The sequence below is a fragment of the Eublepharis macularius genome, chromosome 7 (assembly GCF_028583425.1).
Source record: "Eublepharis macularius isolate TG4126 chromosome 7, MPM_Emac_v1.0, whole genome shotgun sequence".
NCBI lineage: Eukaryota > Metazoa > Chordata > Lepidosauria > Squamata > Eublepharidae > Eublepharis > Eublepharis macularius.
The window spans coordinates 119,025,529-119,041,462 of record NC_072796.1 but is presented as its reverse complement, the minus strand read 5'-3'; positions in this window follow the sequence as shown (position 1 = coordinate 119,041,462).

Sequence of the window (15,934 nt, the reverse complement as noted above, 5' to 3'; positions counted from 1 at the left end):
GCCACCTAGTTAACCGTGCTTAGGATGCTACTGAAAGTTTGGTAATGCTGTTTCTTTTAGTATGCATTGATTGTATGCGCAAGCATGACACTTAAGAGTATACACAGCTGTTTTAACTCTTAATTCCCTGTGTGTCAAGTGCCATCAAGTCTCAGCCAATTTATGATAACCCTGTAGGCTTTTCAAGGCAAGAGAATTCCGAGATAGTTTGCCATTGCCTGCCTCTGCATAGCAACCCTTGACTTCCTTGGTGGTCTTTCATTCAAGTATTAACCAGGGCTGCTTAGATTCTGAGATCTGACATAATTGGGCTCAAAGTTAAACTTTCCTAAGAGCCAAACTAGGATGATGAGGAATTCAGTTGTCTAGATATGGGATATGGAGGTCTAGAAGAAAGTCAAGCCCATTATTGTCTATTGGCTGCAGCTTGGACTGCCCTCAGGCAGTCCAAGGCCTTTCCGAGCCTTGCTACTTGAAATCTTTTAATTGGAGATTCCAATGGCTGAGCATGGCACTCTGTTATTGATGCATGGGTTTCCCAAAGCAGAATCATTATTTTAGATGATGCTTCAAACTGTATGAAATTCAGCTTCACCCAAGTGGCTCTGTCACTAAAGGAATGGCATATATGTACAGTTTAACTGATAACCATTGTGCAAAAGACAAGAGCTTACGCCAATGTCTCTCAAATTTCTCTAAGTCTCCTAGAAGGAGTCTTATAAGGTGTGTGGGGGCCTCACTGGTGATGTAATGACATCTCCAGCAGTGCAGTGAAATTACTCCCCATGTGTCCAAAAGTGATGTCCGTGTGTCACTAGGGGAAACTGTGAATGCTCTGAGCTTCCTTGACATCACTTCTGGGAACAGGGGTAGGTAGTGACACTGGTATATTGGGATGTTTCACCTTCAGCTCTTATTTGTGCAACCATCCCCCCCACACACACACACACTGACCAACTGAGCAGAAGCATCTGCTAGCAGTGGGGGAACTTTCATCCCAACCAGGGCAATGACAACTTAATTTTCTCCCAAGATGCAATAGCTGGTGTTGACCAGTAATGTTTATTATTTAGATATTTACAAGGAAAGGACTGCAATGTTGTGGGGATGATATTTTAGGGGAGGGGACATTTGAGGGGAGGGTGCCACACTGGGTCTGGCAACACTGAGACCCGTGGTTGTCTTGGGGGTGGTGATGGTGGTAATGTTGGCATGGGGCAAGGCTGTTGCAGGTAGGTGGGATCTCAGTCTCCCCGCCTTTGCTCCCCTCCCAAAGATCTTTCCCTGTTCCTTTATTCTCCTTTCCCAAGGATCCTTCCCTGTTACTTTCTCTCCTCCCGTTCCCAGAGATCATTGTTTCTTTTCCTCCAAAGATGCTTCTGTGTTCCTCCACCCCCTGAAAGACCCTTCCAAAGGTCTCCCTATCCATCCATGTATCATCCAGACAACATCCCCCCACAACCTTGCCTCTTTCCTTGTTTTTGTTGCCTCTGGGCCTATGTTATCATTTTATTACCTTCTGGCCCTGCTGCCCCAGTCCCATGGTGCAGGGCTGGGCCTACTGCATCTCTGGCTGGGTGTGGTTGGGCTGGGCCCACATCAGTGCTGACTAGGCAAGGCTGGGCCAGGTTCACTCAGGCACTGGGCAGTTGCAGCAAGGCTCAGGGGTTCCACAGCACTGGCCAGGCACCGCTATGCTGACCTGGGGCAGCAGGCCACCTCAGCACTATTAGCCTTCTTCACCTGCTGGTCTCCTCTGCTGCAGAGCAATGGGGGGGGGAGGTTGAGTGTGCAACACCATTCCAGGAAGTCCTGGAACTTCCCTCAGCCCTGGCTCATTCTCTTCCAGCCCGGATTCTCAGGGCAGTTCTAGTGTGTGGTTTTTGTGGCATAGCGGTAAGTCATGCCTTCGCACAGACTATGCTATTTTTTTAAAAAAAAACAAACAATGTCCAACTTTAAGTTTTTTCCTTCAACTCGGGGAGGGGGGGTCCCAAGATTGCAGAAGCCTATAGTTTGTTTTGAAGTGGCCCCAATCCTCAGATATAAGCATCCACATGGCCAGGGCCACTTCAGAATTAGATATATGAAACCCCACTCCCCCCCGCAACAGACACCCTTGCAGAATTCATGTAATTATATTATAGTGTGACAACTCTTATAAGCAGCAAGAGGATTCTTTTGGTATCTAGAAATTCTCCTTACATAGAATTTCTATTTGTTAAAAGAAGATTCTCTTTGCTTATAGAGAGGACAAAACATTACAGAGCTGTTTGGTCATAGTTACCTTTCATTTTTTTTAAAGAACAGTCAGAATGGGATTTAAATAGTGTATGGCATCATAAATGCATTGTGTTTCCTCCACTCCAGAAGAATTGCTGAAGATACACATTTTTTTGCTCAGCTAAAATGTATAATTGTCCTTTTCTTAAGAAACAGCGCTATCAGGCAGTGGAACATTCTATCTTACCAAAAATACTGTGAAAATTCCTACAAATCACTTTTTAAATACAATATATGATGACTACTATTCAACAGGGTATAGCAACAGAACATACACTGAACAGATGGTAAAGACTAAATCTTGAATACTCTAGTGTTTGCTTTACAAGAATAAGATGGTGCTTACTTTGGTTGTTATTGGAGTTCCTCTTTTTTCCACTGTTCCACCATCTAAAGGGTCACTCTGGTGTAGTGGTTAGAATAATGGGCTAGGATGTGGGAGACTAGGCTTGCCCGGTCCCCTTTACCTCTCAGTGTGTGTGTGTGGGGGGGAGAGACCTGGCTCTTACCTCCTTCTTCCCTTCTTTATTCTTTTCTTGTGTAAGCTATGCATACGTGGTCCCACAGCTGCATTTGTGACATCACTTCCGGTGATGTCACTTCTGGTGGCATCATCGCGCAGGCTCAGGAGTGCACACCCACTTCACAGCAGGCCAATTTGGCCTGTTTGAGGCCCAAATCGGCCTGCAGCAAAGCACAGAAATGTTCCCGGGGTGGCACAATGATGTCAGTGATATCGCACTGCCCTGGGAGTGTGCCCAGGAGGCCTATTCCTGTGCTTTCCTGTTTTTCAGAAGGATATTGAGGAAGTCAGATGACACATTATAGATATGGACTGGGGGAGGGGATTTGACATGGAACAGCTTTCAGAAGGAGCCCTGCATTCATTATAATGTGTAGGTGGGTTTTAAGGCCATATAGGAAAGCAGGTAAAACTTTTCATACTGGCATTGCAGTATATTGAGCCATTCCAATAACGATTTTACACAGCAACTATAACAAATAACACAGCAACTATAAGACATAAGGCCATGTGAAAGAAATTAAGGTGTATGTGGACATATAAAAAGACATCTCATTCAGTCTTCCTGTTGACTTCATGTGAGAATATAAGGATCCATGGGCAACACAATTCTTATACCCTGTATCATGTTAAATTCAAATGGGCTCTGATGCATGAGTAGAACTCCAACTGTTGATATTTCCCCTATTTATTCTACTGGAAAAAGTGTATCAGTATATTCAGTCCTATGAGGCTAGTCCTCCATTGGAATAAACAGGGAAACCCTCAATCAAATGAGTTTTATACTTCCAAATCTCTGATCTGGGGTTTATGAATTCGTGCTTTGTTTATGCATGTATGTTCATCACTTCATGACTGGCATATAGGAATGAGTGTTACTGAATTTTGCAATATTTCTTATTCAAAATTCATGCCAGTGATATCTCAATTATAGATAACTTATTTAATCAGTCAATCATTCTCTCTCTAAAATCAGAGACACTTCTTACACCCACACACAACAAAATGACAACAGCATGATGAAAAGGGCTATGGAGAGGTGCCAGAAACATTCCTTAAATAAATAAATATGCAAAATCTCCAGGAATAGTTTTCTTCCTGGTGACCATACACTCTATAGACACTGACCTTTAAACTGCCAAGGTTTCTAGCTAATCTGCCTATTCTTACTCCATCTTAAAATGACCAGCCTTTGAGCATGAGCAAAACCTATCAAAACTTTCCAAAGAAAATGTTATTAGGTCATGTCACCCAGCATCCTATCACTTGCTATGGAAACTTCTAATGCCAAAGACACTATTCTTTTCTAGACCCACTGAGCCATATCTGACTGCCAGGAAGAAATCCAGATCTGCATGACTACCTGTGAATGGTAATGCAATTATAAAGGCTGGAAAATTTACCTAAAGACCCATTAACACATTAACGCCAGTCATTATCTTTGTCCATACTATCAAGTGAGGCATCACAGGTTGGTCACCAGAAAGAGCATTTGTATCACACAGTTTCAGCTCAGACATCATGCTGTTCAGTGCAGACTTTTCACACCTTTGGCTGAAAGTGCTCATTGAGTGGTAGCCGCCTCACAGTGGTGGAGCACCTCCATTGCATTACAGAAGGTCCCAGGTTCAATCCCCAACAACTCCAATTAAAAGGATCAGATGGGATGGGATGGTAAAGACCTCAGCTATTGCCAATCAGAGTAGACAAAACTGGCCTTGGTAGATTAATAGTTTGCCTCCATTCAAAGCAGCCTTGTATGTGTGTGCATGTGATCAAGTGAATAGTACAAGGGTCAAAAGATGTATAAGCAAAGGTGAAGCAGCCCTGAAATGTGAAGTAGTTGCAATCCTAAACATACGTATCTAGAATTACGTCCCAGGAGAGCCAATGGAATTTAATTCTGCTGCATAAACTTACTGAGAATCAAGATATTAGCCTTGAAATTGGTGCAGCTGTTTATTCAGAAGAGTATTTCTCACACTTAATAGTGGTTGGGGAGGATGTTTGAATAGAACACATTCTCTATGGGGAGAGGTCTGGGTGGTGTGTTTCTTAGCCAATGGGGGACACTGGAGTTGCTATGTAAGCCATCCCAATTGCTTCCTCTAATCATTCGCTTCCTAGTTGCAAGTTTTTCATTGCAGCAGTTGCCCCCCCCCACACCACTTGCCCTGATACAGGCAATGTCAGAGTAGCCATTTCACTTCTGATGCCAGGAAGGAGGGTTTGGGGTCCACAGATTTGCTTGGAATTGATTTTTTTTTTTTTGCTTGCTTGTTTGCTCAACATTGTCTTGCACATTTATATTTTAATAATTAAGCTTGGCCTTGAAAGATTGGTAAGGTCCTAGCTAGGAACAACAGAAATAGTGCAGGTTACTCTGGAATAGGCAGCAAACACCTGAGGCATCATCAGGAAGGAAGACGACACCCCAACTGCTAACTCTTTGGCTGCATGGTCAGAGGGTTGGGGGCTTGCATGATGCTGAGCAGCGTCAACTGAATCCTCATTTAATGTACAGCATAGGACAGAGGGGGTGTCACTTGGCCATAGGGAGACTTCACAGCCTTGTTTATTGCTTACCACCACTTGGCAGGGCAGCAGGGCAAAATTGCCAGAAAGTGCCATCACACAGATGGCACACTGTCACTTCTGGCAAATATCTGGAAGTGATGTCATACTGTCAACGTTATGTTCTAGGATTTGGTCAAAACTCTGTGGTTTTACATTGAATTTTGTCTGAATCCTAGAAGTGTAACATCACTTCTAGTCATTTGCCAAAAGTGATGCTGTGGCAATGGTACAATGGCATCCTTCCCCACCACCCCTGCTCCTGATGGGTAGCAAGCCTACATGGCTTCCTTCAGCATAGTATTTCTTGGGGCGCGGGTGCAGGCTACAGTAAGGAAAGTATTGAAGCCAGCTATAATTTGGACCCAAAGAGGGTTGCCTAAGTGTCAGAAGCTATCAAAGGCTGCTCACAAGGATCTATCAACACTAAAAGGGAAAGAAAGCACCTATCATGCTGCGAACCAGCCATTCATAAAACCTTTCTTAATCCATATCTGGTGTCTCATCTCTTCATTCAGAGGTGCAAAAACTATTCCATTTGTTTATGCCTCTAACAGACTTTTGGGGGGCTTAATTTCCCAAGTTAACATATGAACAACAACAACAACAACAACAGCAGCAGCAGCAGCAGCAACAACAACAACAACAACAACAACAACAACAACAACAACAACAACGTTCAATTTATGTTCAATACCAATGTTCAATACCAATGTCCAGTCTTTTTGACTCCAGTCCAAACATCTGGCTGTCTTCCATGAAGTGAGCATGAAATTAATTCCGTTTTGTGCTGAACTCTGAACCAGGTGCCAACAATGATGAACAATCAATACACAGTGGATTTCCAGATATTAGTGGAAATATGTTATTTCAAGTGTTTGTAATTTGCTTTATTCTGTAAGCATGGTTAATTGTCATTCTTTTATACTGTCAGATTTCTGCTCAGAAATTGCTCCCATTTTTAATGCTTTCTATAATTATTCATGAGACAGCCATGCATTTATGAGAAATTTTAGTGGTTACCACATTTAAGTTTTCTTTCTATGAATGTGCACAAAATAATCAGAAATTTGAATGAAAATATTTTTGCTAGATTTTGTGTATTCTTGCTTAACTTCAACATTTTGTTAATGTAGGTCAAGTGTCATTATATTCCATGACCCAGTCATCATTGATTCCATCCTGCCCCTGGCCCCCACAGCCTAATTCAGATGTATAGGTCTGCTTGATCTTTGAAATCTTTTTTTCCAAGTTGAGGTTTGAGTGCCCCCGATGCAGAAACAGAATGAACAATTTAGAGACTTGCTTCTATTTAATGTTAAAGAATTAGTCATCTGTGGTCTTGTTCTAAGATGACCTAAAGTAGTTCTAGAACACAACTGTTGTGCTAGATTTTTTTACGCAGTGACACCCTTCTAAGCCCATTGAGTTCAATGGCATTAAACAGCTGTAATTCTGCTTAGAGTTGTACTGTTAAACTGAGACCCATGCTTTTCAGGGGGAACGTAACTCACAATTTTATTTATGTATTTATTAGAATGTTTATACCCTTTTATTCTATGTAAAATAGCTGACCTACTTGATACCATGTCGACTTGCTGCCACATAGGCTTGTCAATGTACTTATGGAGGACAATCTCCTGGCAATCTTTGCCTCTAACTGCTGATTGGTAGGGGGATGCAGGCCCAGAGAAATAGATGGCATGTGCCTGTTGTCCCCATGTGATGATGCAATAATGCAGTTTGTCACATCATCTGGAAGTGATGATGTAATGCCAGGAAAATTGTTAAAAGAATCAGTCCCAGCTGTTAGGATCTGCCATCTGTCCCAAAGGTAGGGGATGGTGCAGCTGGGTTTCTCTTTCAAGGGTGTGCAGCTGGGAGCCTGGCCGATTGACCTTGAGTTCTCTAAGTCTGAATGCCCAACCCCCAAAGGGGGAGGGAGAACTAGTTATCTCTGAAGTATATGTGTGACTAGTTTTTTCATGTGCCTTACTGCTAACATAGGACCAAGCTACAAGTGACGAATGACACTTGCCTGGCAAGTGGATTGAGTGGAGGGCAAGTGAACAGGGAGAAATACACTTGCCATTCAAGTGTCATTTGTCACTTGTAGCTTGGCCCTCACGTGTATTCCTCCCTGTTCACTTGCCATTCACTCGATCAAGTGGAGAGCAAGTGAATGGCAAGTGAGCAGGGAGGAATACACGTGAGTCTTTTCACTTGCCAGGCAAGTGTCATTCATCACTTGTAGCTTGGCCCAAAGACTTCATAATAGGTCTTACAATAAAGCTTCAAAAAACCAACCAGTGGAGTCTTTTGTAATTCCTTGGCAGGATCCTTACACCAGCTCAATGCTACCATTTCTAAGTCACACCACAAGTGATGTCATCACAAAGGTATGACACATGCCCCATTAAGTTCCTTTTACCCCCACCCCCATCTCCTGCTGGTTGTTAGGGAGGACCTGACAACCTATCTACCAGTCAGAGCACACAATGTTGACCTTGATAGGCCAAGGAAGGCAGCTTCATGGGCATCCAATTAATCCATGAGATTTGGAGGGTAATTTACTTTTGCTGACTGGGCCATTAAAGGCTTTTCTCATTTGCATAAAATATTCCCTGCATTTACTTTTTTAAGTACAGCATGAGGTGTCAAACAGCTACATTAGCCATTTATCTCCATGCTTTCGTTTGTTGTTTCTATAGTGGCAAGCTGGTACCATATGCTTTGACGCTTTATGGTCACAGCACCCTCATCTACACTTATTACTAGAATTCATTCCATCTGGATTCCTCTGCCCTTTCTTTTTTTTACCCCTTCTGTTATATTCTATTAATTATTTCAAGCATCTAACAGTGAGTTATAGCAGCCCTGTCACTCAGAAACATTGCTGTACTGTAAGGGAAAAAAAAGAATTAAAAAGTTAGAGTCTTTGATCAAAAATTGAACTGTGAGGTCAGTCAATAGTTTTGACAGATGAAATGTTCAGAAAGGTATTACACAATCAACTAAAAAGTTATTGGCGGTTTTAGCAAAAATGATAGGCTTTTTTTTTTAAAAGAAACATAGTTTTGAACTAACTGGAATTGCTTCATACCCCTCACAAGAGTACAAGATCTACAGTCTGAACAAGACAAAAATCCTTTCCAAGTTGTGACATATATGGACTCCATATATTTGCAGGGGATTGGACTAGATGACCCTAGAGGTCCTGTCGTGAGTCAGCCTTGTCCTGTGCTCAGTGAAGGGTCATCAGATGAAGAGCTGCCTGCAGTTCACCCCCAATCTGACCCAGCTGCAGCTGACCTTGAGTCTGATTCAGAGCACTTGCGGGCTAATCAACCAGCACAGGGCCAAGCTACAAGTGATGAATGACACTTGAACAGCAAATGTATTTCTCCCTGTTCACTTGCCCTCCACTCAATCCACTTGCCGTTCAAGTGTCATTCGTCATGTGTAGCTTGGCCCACAGCCTTCAGGTAAAACAGACCTAGGGGACTCTGACACAGCCAACAAGGCTGCTGAAGTCCACTCCTCCCCTCCCTCTTCTCTGACACTCTTGCACTGCTGGTGCTGTAAGAGATGTGTAGAGATTCAAGAATGCAGAAGGACTGCGCAACTCATGAGCCAGTGGCAACTATCAAACGACCAGTATGAATAAGTTCAGGATGTCTGCCTAGTAAGTGGCTGACAGTTTAGCTCATTAAGATTTTGCCATAAAAACAGCTGGAAGGAGCAGCAGTTTGTGGAAGCAACTAGTACACTTCATGGCTGCTTCACTGGCTTTGCCATTGCCCAAACTCTGGGACTCTGACCCTTGGCATCACCTCCCCAATCTTCTCAAACCCTCCTCCTCCTGTTTTTTTCCCTGCAGAAGCTTGCCTGGTATCATGGCTGCCATGCCAAACTCTCTGCTGTGCAGTTTCTTAGCCCTGGAACGTTGCAGCAGCATTGTGGATACCAAGACCTGCTACATTTATCTATGTAAGGAGAAAAGCAGCTAGTGGCACAGTTTTTATTGGGGAAACAGTCTGTCAGAAATAGCTAAGCCCCACCTCTCCCATTGCTGCTCCAATCAAATTCAGACTCTATGCATCTTCCGTTAGCTGACACTCTGCATGTTTCCTGCATCACATCTCATTTGGCCTTCTGCAACCCAAATCACTGCTCACCTGTACCCATCACTCTTGGAGAACACTCAGAAGAGACATCTTTTATCTTGCATTAAAGTCTCATTACTGTTGATTCTTAAAAGCATCATGCAAGGAAGTGGACTATTTTCTTTTAACCATAATGTGTTACTTTTGTGAAATATGGCATGTGAGGAAGCCATCACATTTTATGATATGTTTTATTGGAAACAATATTCAGTCAATTTTCTTCTCGGCAGAAATGAAAGTGGACTCAAATCCATATACATCCAGCTGTTTGGCTAACATTTTATTTTAATTGTGAATGTTCATGATGTGATAAAAGTGTTCTAATAAATTATGGCACTAATAGGTTATGTTAAAAAAAAAAGAACACATTTGAAATGTTTGAATCCTGTGCTGTGTTCACATGAATAAAGATGAACAGTGATTGGTATTTTAGGGAATTGCAACTGTACTGTTCACAAAGGTATTGTCCACATTCTGTACCTTCTAATAACGATCACATTAACTGATTTCATAAGAAGATATCCATATTTTTCCCTAGTCAGGGAATAGACACTCTGCATTGTGGACAGAGGTACCCTAGGAAGGATGGAGTAGGCCATAATCTTGTAACTTTAATATAATCTGGAGTGTATATCCATGGTTCCAGGATATAGCTGAAAGATACACAATGCAGCAACTTTGCAGAAGGTAAGTGAATATACGGTCTGGTCAGTATCTGAATGGATAACCTCTTGAGAATTCTATGGGTTGAATCAAGGATAAACTGATAATTTGCATTGACTCCCCCTTCCAACTGCTCTCCACATTCGCACACGGCTCAGTGGCAGAGCATCTGCTTGGCTTGCAGAAGGTACCAGGCATCTCCAGTTTAAAAGTTCAAGTAGTTGGTCACATGAAAGATCTCAGCCAGAGACTCTGGAGAGGTGCTGCCAATCGGAACCTACAGTAATGACCTTGATGGACAGCTATAAAGTAACTTTATATACTCATGAAGTTCCTCAGAGTCTCCTGTGTCCCAGAGCAGCATTTTGGGGAGATCAGTGGGCTGCAGAGGGTGAGGGAACTGGGCAACTTCCATCCTGCTAATGGAAAATTTAGTCTGGATCCCAGCCCGTGTATACTACCTTGAATTCCAGAAAGTAGGCCATAAACACAAGGGGAAAATGTACATTCCTCCACTGAAGGGCCTACCTTCCTGTCCCTCCTCATTTTTATTTCTTCTCAAGCCCCCTTCCTTTGTAGTTATATAGGCTGGTCTGAAAGCACTTGATGTTGTTCTATTGTTGACATAAACAGGTCTGGTCTTGTAAACTACCTGGATGGGAGCTTCCTAAGAATCAAATGTATTTTGAGCTTTACAAAAAAGCAAGGAGGTTATCAGAGTACAAAGTAATACAAATTATAAGAGCCAGCATGGCAGAGTGGTTAGAATATCAAACTAGAATGCGGAAGGATCCAGGTTTGAATCACCATTCTGCCATGGACCCTTGCTGGGTGACTTTGGGCCAATCAGTCCCTCTCTACTTAATGTTGTAAGCTGCTTTGAGTTTCCTCTGAGGAGAACAGCAAGGTGCAACTATCTATATAAATGAATAAGATAAAATATTCTCTCATGTTCAAAAAAATGGCCTGGTTATATGACGTGGTAATTAGAGATGGGCACAGTCCACATTATAATCGGAAAAAACCCACAATAATGGCGATCGCGCGATCATGACCTGGCAGATCATTATCGTCCACGGCCAATGATCCAGCGATTGGGAGGGGCCTGGATCGGGGTGATCGGGCTCGGATCGGGGATCCAGACACTCAGGCACCAGCAATCTATTCCTCTGGCAACGGAGCCAGGGGAATGCCTGAGCTCTGTTTTCCCTCCTTCTGTCGCCCTGGAAACCCAAATGGAAGCCCAGCATTCCTTGATCAGCAGGGCTTCCTTCCAACCACGGAGCAGCAAAGCAGTCACCAGTTGGGAGAAGACACCCAGGGGAGGGAGGGGGAAGGGGGTGTTCTGTAGCCATGGGCACTCCAATCTCATCCCTGTAAACCGTGATAGGCAGCTCTGATGGCCAAACACAGACAGCCAAACACAAACACAGATGCCGCCGGCATCACCCACTGTTCCTGTATCGCTGGGAACAGCGGGGCGCCCCTCCGCTTTTGCCTCCATGATCCACAATCCATGATCCACGATCCACGGATCGGGAACGGGAGATGCTCATTGCGGGTCATTACATTGAGATCGTCACCAGCGCTGATCCACGATCAGCTTGATCGTTAATTTTTTTTGGATCATGCCCATCTCTAGTGGTAATGCCATTCAACAGAAGGCTAATAGCTTGTGAAACTCACTTCAGTGTGCAAAATCTGGCAATAGGGCCTTCATAAATAGGATTTCACAAACATGTTGGATTATAGGATTGATGCCCTGGTCCACAACACAAAATTCAGCACAGTTGACATACTGTTTAATACCAAATAGACTAGACCCTCAGTTCATTGCTCAGCATGAACTACCAGGTTCTGCATTAACTGCATTAGAGTTTCTCATAAGTTACTGATCTGCTGATGAACTCCCAGTGCCAGCTAGACCCAGTGCTGAAGGCTAGCATTTAATTTTCAGCGGAGAGTACAAGACGAGATTTAAGTGGCATCCTCAATAGCATCAGTTATGCAGCTGCAAAGCGGCAGTAGTTAACAAGTCTCTTGAAGCCATAGTAAATTTGAACTTGACATTCTCACCTTGTCTTTAGGCTGTTGTTGGCTTGAAAAGAACACAACACTAAACTGTCCAATTGGTACATTTTGTCATTCTGATTATCCTTTTCCTCTTGCTGGGGCTATCCTGCATGAGAAGGCTTTAGAACAAGATTAGCGTCCTTTTAGCCTCTTAAAATAAATTAAGAGACAGCTAGGAGAAAGTTTGACCCTAATACCCTGTTAGGAGAAGACCATTCGGGTGCCTTTCTTCCTTCCTTTCTATCCTGATACATCTTTAACTAACCTAGAGATCCAAACTCCTTGAGAAGGTATTTTTATTGTATTGCTGACAGTTATCTTTAGTGATTCTGCTTTTTCTCTTTAGCCTGCCTTTCTCCATCCATGTCAAATCTTCTCGAGATGAAAGTCGCAGTATGATACAAACATTTGCTTTGCAGCCAACAGCTAAATGTAGAACATTTGTCTTTCTTAAGTGTCCTGAAATCAGATTAGGAATTCTGGAATAGGACTCCCGTTAAAAACTTCTTTCCATGCAAATACAGTTAACACTATCAGGTTTCTATTAACACTGACAGAAGCAGGTCATCTCACCTAAGTTATCTCTCACTCTGCTTTCACTTTTACGGAAGTACTTTCAATCCCTCACTTTTGGCTTTTGACAACAAGCCAAGCTGCACCTGATTAATTGCCAAGCTATAATTAAACATGATCTGCTTTTTTTTTCTTTTTTGTAAAACACGTGAAAATCCTGGGCAAGCGTTTATTGTTGTACAACTGCAATGTATCACAGATTTCAGTTCTATCAGACATCAGTTCTCACAACAAATAAAGGTTTAATGTATAGCAATTCTGTGCTTTGGAGCAATGAACAAAAGACCAGTCAATGAAGGACTATCCAGCCACAAGCAATTGTTCTTTCAAAACACCCGTATAATCTGGTTTAATGCATTTATGAAGTATTAAGAAGTAGTCATGATAAATGTTTAAAGATACATTTTACAAGTAGAGCACCGGCAAGGACTTGTAGGAGAGGTCTCATTTTCCCCTCCTCTATCACATCCTCTTTCCCTTCTCTGGACTCCTACAGACTCTCCCCCTTTCCCTGCTACTTTCTCTCCTACCCACCCACTGTTGCCCCCTCCTCATCTTCAGCTTTCCCCTTCTCCCCAGACAGCCTCTCCTCTATGATCCAGTTGTGTGGTGCTGCCTGAGCCACACCCAGTTGCATGGTGGGGTGATCAGACATGATTAAGCTTTTCCTGGTACTTTTCGCACTCAGATTTTAAAGTGTGTCCATACCTGTTCCGTGTCCCATGTTTGCAGGCATTTCACACTTGCAAGCTAGTCAAGCTCCCCCCCCCCCCCAATTACTCTGATTTTTCTCCCTGCAAACATACTGCAATGTTAATTTTTAATCAGCTGCCCAGTTGGGGCTAACCCGATTAATGCCAGTGTGAACATTTTGCAGCAGTTTTCTCCCTCCTTTTCTCTGGGAGCTGATTGGTTTGTGTGGAATTAACCACACCCAGCAAAGTCAGCTCTCTGAACTCCTTTTCCGCCATTTTTTTTGCTACTCTGCAGCTTTCCCATGCAAGCAGAACAGACTTGCAGCAGCTCAGCTGGGGCAGCCACTCTCCTCTGCAGCCCTCCTGTCAACCACCCACCCCCACTCCACTTTCCCCAGGGGTAAGGCAGGACTTCAATTTTCTCAGCACTTTTAAAAAAAACTTTGAGCATGTGTAGTAGTGTTTCTAAGTTACTACATCTTCTGATCGACAAGGCCCCCCCATGCCCCCCTTCAACCTCCCACCCCACCCCACTCTTCCCAGGGGTAAGGCATGGGGGGGAGCAGACTCATAATCACCCCCAGCTCAGCTGAAACAAACTGAGCCATGGCTTGGCTGGACGCACCTGCTCTCCTGCTCTGCAAGCTGTCCCAACTAAGCCCCAGCTCGCTGCATGCTCAGCTGAGACATGCCAAGCCGCAGCTTGGCTGGGGCACCTGCTTTCCTGCTCTATAGCCTATGGAGCAGGAGAGCGGGCGCCCTAGGCAAGCTGCAACTCGGTGTGTCTCAGCTGAGTGTGCAGCGAGCCAAGGCTTGACTGGGGCAGCTCTCCTTCTCCACAGCCAGGCTGTGGAGCAGGGGAGCGGGCGCCCCAGCTAAGACTCAGAGCAGGAGAACAGGAGCCCCAGACAAGCTGCAGTTCAGTGTGTCTCAGCTGAGCCACAGGTGGTTATGCGTCTGTTCCCCCCCACTGTGCCTTATCCCTGGGAAGAGTGGGGTGGGGGTGGGTGGTTGAAGGGGGGGGCATGGGAAGGCCTTGTCGGTCATAAGATGAAGTAATGTAGAAACATTACTATGCATGCTCAAAGTTTTTAAAAAAACCAGTGATGTGCTCTGCAATACCCCAAAAGTCCGAAACTGAACAGAGGCTTTGAGGCAGGTCTGAAAGGAATCACAAGAGGCCAAATTGAAACTGCTGGGAACAGTATGAAAGGAGCGAGTGCCAAGCCGAAGCCATTGCGATTGCCCTGAGTGCTCAAAAATGGCACTTTAAACTGTAAGTGTGGAAGCAGCCTCTGAGAGCAAGAAATGTAACCGTCTCTGCACAGCACACCCACAAAAACTATATTGGATTTGATTTTAAACAAATATCAGCAAATGCAAGTCAAGGAGATCTGCAAGTAGAAGCAATGACTTGCCTCACAGGCAAGGTTGTTTTTGTTGGCAGAGTAGCAAATAAAGCAGCGGTAGTTACACAGTACTGATTAAAGGTGTAAACGAGTTTATTTAGGAACTACATATCAGATAGTAAAGAGGAGAGATAGAGACAGATCCTGTCTGTCTGACTACATAGTAGAGAGCATGTGTTTCAAAGAGGAGCAAGAAGAAAGAGGATATTGCCCTGTTTAGCCCAATAGGAGACAAGACAAGGAAATGACCTTTGACAGAAAAGAGAGGTGCTGCCATCACATTCCTATCTAACTGATCCTTGCTGCCTCCTGTATGGAAGAATCTTCTCTTCTTCCTTCTTGTACACCAGACATTGCTATTTCCAACAGTTTTATAGGAGGAAAGGTAGCATAGTATAGCCTGATCTGGTCAGATCTCAGAAGCTAAGTTGGTACTTGGATGGGAGACCACCAAGGAAGACTCTACAGAGGAAGAAAACAGCAAACCACCTCTGTTTCTCACTTGCCTTGAAAGCTCCTTGCTGGGTCACCAGGAGATGGTTGCAACTTGATGGTACATACATACATAAGGTTGTCACATAGATTACAACAGTATAATGTATATACTTCCTGACCAGGGTAGCCCTGGCAAGCCCAATCTTGTCAGATCTTGGAAGCTAAGCAGGTTTGGTCTTGGTTAGTAATAGGATGGAGGCTCCAATGAGAGTCAATGGCAAACCCTCTCTGTCAGTCTCCTGCCTTGAAAGCCTCAGCAAGAGTTGCCATAAGTCAGATATGACTTGATGGTACTTTCTACCACCAGTGTATATACTATAAGTGCTATATAAATGTTAAGCATTATGTTCATATGGAAGCACATTGCCTGCTTATGAAGAAGCCTGTTATGTAAACAAGGCCAGGCAGCCGATAAGGGTACAAATGTCATTGTTTATATAAGGAGCTGGCATCATAAATCTTGGGCACTGCCTAGTCTGT